The sequence below is a fragment of the Piliocolobus tephrosceles genome, unplaced genomic scaffold (assembly GCF_002776525.5).
Source record: "Piliocolobus tephrosceles isolate RC106 unplaced genomic scaffold, ASM277652v3 unscaffolded_26347, whole genome shotgun sequence".
Lineage (NCBI taxonomy): Eukaryota > Metazoa > Chordata > Mammalia > Primates > Cercopithecidae > Piliocolobus > Piliocolobus tephrosceles.
The window spans coordinates 1,443-5,859 of record NW_022309140.1 but is presented as its reverse complement, the minus strand read 5'-3'; the positions used below and the strand labels follow the sequence as shown (position 1 = coordinate 5,859).

Here is a 4,417-nt window from a genome sequence, read left to right as displayed (position 1 = left end):
TCTCTCTCTCTCTCTTTCCTTCTTTCTTTCTTTTTCTTCCAGATGGAGTGTCACTCTGTCACCCAGTGTGGAGTGCAGTGGCATGATCTCGGCTCACTGCAAGCTCCGCCTGACACATGACATGTCATTCTCCTGCCTCAACCTTCCGAGCAGCAGGGACTACAGGCACCCACCCTTGCATCGGGCTCATGTTTTGTTGTTTTAGTAGAGACGGAGTTTCACCATGTTAGCCAGGCTGGTCTGGATCTCCTGACCTCGTGATCCACCCTCCTTAGAATCCCAATGTACTGTGGTTACCAGGTACCGTGCATGGCCTGCTATAGTCTTCTGTGGCTTCACCCCTCCCTTCCTTGACCTTACTGTCGCCATGCTTCCCAACCTCCCCTTACTCTGCTCTCACTTCATCGCCCGCCTACTGCCCGGGTGCAGCCGGGGACATCCAGTTGGGTATCCGCCACAAAAGCAGAACTAGGAAGCAACCTCTCACTGCTTCCGCCTCGCTGCCACCATGCCAGGAGCCCGGGTCCATCCTGGGAGGGCAGGGGTCCGGACCATAAATGTGCAGGCACAGGTTCCCTGCTGTTCACGCTGCCTTTCCACTCCCAGAACGCCCAGGCGATTCAGTGCACTCATCAGGCGCTTCCGTCACCTTCTAAACTGGGGGAAGGGGCGGACAGGGGCAGCAGGTGCCACACACATCAACCAAGGCCTCTGCTCCAGAATGCAGGGGCCGCTTTATCCGGGGGAAGGACATTGCTTTGCCAGCCACCAGGAAAACAGTCCCTGTTCACCTGGATTCCATTGACACCAACTTCGTGTAAACTCCAGTCCCGAGGACATGCCAGAGAACCAGGCCTCGGGCTCCATGGGCACGTCCGGTGCTATGACTCCTGCCAAAAGGATGGGCGAACTCTGCAAAATTAGGGGCCCAACGCACTGCAACAGGGGCACAGGGAGGTGCCAACAGAGGAAGGAGCCTATGAAGCAAACATCCAAAGCAAGCAATTAACCCAAGACAAAACCCATCTCAGCACTCCACTGCTCCTCTTGCAAGGACGGCCTGGTCACCCTCTTCTGGCCTAGCCCATTCCTCCCCCCCACCCTATCCTGGCCTGCTCAAGAGGGCCCTGCTTACTGGAGCAGGGCACTCCCTCTCCAAGGTTCTATTACGCTCTCTCTGTAGCACCCTCACTCTCTCTCTTCTTGGTTTGCCCCTGCACCTCGCACTCCTTCTCTCGCCTTCCCTCTGTCTCTCTGTCTCTCTTTCTCTGTCCCTCTCTCTTTCTCTGCCTCTCTGTCTCTTTCCCTCTCCCCCTCCCCTGTCTCTCTTGACCACTGTCTCTCTCCCTCCCTCGGTTTCAGTCTCTCCATCCTTCTCTTCCTTGCTCTCCTTCAAGCCGTTTGCATGTGCGTGAATGTGTGAGTGTGTGTGTCTGTGTGTGTTTGTGTGCACGTGTGTGGGTTCCCGCGCGCGAGTGCCCGGGTGTGTCTGTGTGTGGGTCTGTGGATTTTCTCCTGGTGATGGTGGGGTGTGACTGGGTTTCTCTCAGCAACTCTTGCCGGTGATCAGGCTGCTGGCTTTAGTGCCAGCCTGAGGAAAAACAGGGCCATCCCCCAACTCCCAACCACCCACGCCCTCTTGCCCATCAGCCGGGTCTTGGTCGGGATTAGTGACCGTGGTGGGGACTTTGTGAGAAAAAGGCCGTGCGTAGCTGGTTCGGCTGTTCACCCTTGGCCATCCCTGACGGCTCTGGGTGGGTGGAGCAAGAGGGGGCCACCCAGGAGCTGCTGAGCCTCCTGGGATCCAAAAGAATATCTCCATGAGATGACTGAGGATGGGACGGGGTCCCAGGATCCTGGGTCCTGGGCCCTGATGCCTTGGAGCACTCCCTGTTCTGAGTGGGCCTGATGTAGTGGAACCTCAGAATCTCAGGAGCTGGGGGAAGGCCACTGGCAAGCGGCTCGGGGTCCCAATTCGAGCCTGGCAGACCCAGGCTGATGGTGCCAGCTGGAAGCTGGTGGGCATGGCTGGGCCAGGCTCTTAGGGAAGCCAGGTGACTCTGCCAGCATCTACGGCCATACCACCTTGAACGTGCCTGATCTTGTCTGATCTCGGAAGCTAAGCATGGTCAGGCCTGCTTAGTGCTTGGATGGGAGACCACCTGGGAATATTGGGTGCTGTAGGCTGTTTTGCTTTCTTTCTTGCCTTTCTTTCTTTTCCACCTTCCTTTCTTTCCTTCCCTCTCCCTCTCTCTTCTTTCTTTCTCTTTTTCTTTCTTTCCTTCTTTTTCTCTCTTTCTTCTTTCTTTCCTTCTTTCTTTCTTTTCTTTCTGTCTTTCTCTCTCTTTCTTCCTTTCTCTCTTTCTTCTTTCCCTCCCTCCCTTCCTCCCTCCCTCCCTTCCTTCCTTCCTTCCTTCCTTCCTTCCTTCCTTCCTTCCTTCCTTCCTTCCTTTCTTCCTTCCTTCCTTCCTCTCTCTCTCTCTCTCTCTTTCTTTTTTTCCTTCTTTTTCTTCCAGATGGAGTCTCACTCTATCACCTAGGGTGGAGTGCAGTGGCGCCATCTTGGCTCACTGCAAGCTCCACCTCTCAGGTTCATGCCATTCTCCTGCCTCAGCCTCCTGAGCTGAGGGGAGCCTCCTAAGCGTGGGGGAGTCTGCCCCCACGCAGGGCTCATGTTTCCTAGTTTTAGTAGAGAGGGGGTTTCACTATGTTAGCCAGGCTGGTCTGGATCTTGTGACCTCGTGATCCACCCTCCTCAGAATCCCAACGTGCTGTGGTTACAGGCCTGATCCACCGCGCAGGGCCTGCTGTAGTCTTTTGTGACTTCACCCCTCTCTCCCTTCCGCCTACTGTCACCAGACTTCCCAACCACCCTGGACTCTGCTCCCACTTTATCACCTGCCTACATCCCAGTCGCAGCCGGGGACGTCCTCTTGGGTGTCTGCCATGACAGCACGACCAGGAAACGGCCTCCCACCACTTCTGCCTCGCAGCAGCCAAGCCAAGAGCTGGGTTCCATCCCGGGAGGGCAGGGGTGGGAACATAAAGGCTCAGGCGCCGCTTCCCTGCCATTCACGCTGCCTTCCTGATCTCCGAACTCCCAGGCGATTCAGTGCACTCATCAGGTGCCGCCGCAACCTTCCAGACCGGGGGAAGGGGTGGGCAGGGGCAGCGGGTGCCACACACGCCAGTGGAGACCTCCGCTCCAGAATGCAGGGGCCGGTTTATCCGGGGGAAGGACATTGCTTTGCCAGCCAGCAGCAAAAGAGTTCCAGTGCATCCGGATTCCATTGCCACCAACTTCGTGTAAACGCCAGTCCCAAGGACACGCCAGAGACCCATTCCTCAGGCGCCGTGGGCACGCCCAGGGGCACGGCTGCTGCCCAATGTACCGCACCAGGAGCACAGGGAGGTGCCAGCAAAGGAAGGAGACTACGAAACCCATCTCCAAACAAGCAATTAACCCAAGACAAAACCCGTCTCAGAGCTCCATTGCTCCTCTTGCATGGACGGCCTAGTCACCCTGTTCTGGCTCAGCCCATGCCCCCTCCACCCTATCCCAGCCTGCTCAAAAGGGCCCTGCCTACCGGAGCAGGGTACTCCCTCTCCATGGCTCTATCTCTTTCGCTATCTCTCTCCCTCCCCCTCTATCTTCTGGGATTCCCCTGCACCTCCCTCTATTTCTGTCAACTTCCCTCTGTCTCTCTGTCTCTCTCTATTTCTCTGTCCCTCTCTCTTTCTCTGAATCTCAGTCTGTCTTTTTCCCTCTCCCCTTCCCCTGTCTCTCTCGATGGATGTCTCTCTCCCACCATCAGTTTCAGTCTCTCCATCCATCTCTTCCTTGCTCTCCTTCAAGCCGTTTGTGTGTGCGTGCATGTGTTTGTGTGTCTGCATGTGTGTGTGTCTGTCTCTGTGTGTGTGTGTGCCCTTGGGTGGGTTCCAACATGCGAGCGCTGGGGGTCCCCATCCGACCCCGATGTCCCAGGGCTGGCAGTGGCAGCTGGAAGCCAGCAGACATGGTTGGGTCAGGCTCTTGGGGTGTGCGAGGGGCTTGGGGGTCCCGATCAAAGCCCGATGCCCTGGGGCTGGCAGTGCCGGCTGGAAGCTGGGTCAGGCTCTTGGGGCAGCCAGGAGCCTCTGTTGGCGTGTAGGGCCATACCACCCTGAATGCACCCAATCTCTGATTTCGCAAGCTAAGCAGGTTAGGCTCTGGTTAGCACTTGGATGGGAGACCGACTGGGAATACCATATGCTGTAGACTTTTTGCTTTCTTTCTTGTTCTTCTTTTCTACCTTCCTTTCTTTCCTTCTCTCTATCTTGTTTCTTTCTTTCTTTTCTTTCTTTCTCTATTTCTTTCTTTCCTTCTTTCTTTCTTCTTTGTTTCCATCATTCTTTTCATTATTCCTTTCTCTTTCTT

The 4,417-nt window shown here is 55.8% G+C and overlaps 1 pseudogene; it reads left to right on the top strand.

Annotated features, from left to right (window-relative positions):
• Nucleotides 1-2,068: 2,068 nt before the first annotated feature.
• Nucleotides 2,069-2,187, top strand: LOC111530216 (annotated as a pseudogene).
• The last annotated feature ends 2,230 nt before the right edge of the window (nucleotides 2,188-4,417 follow it).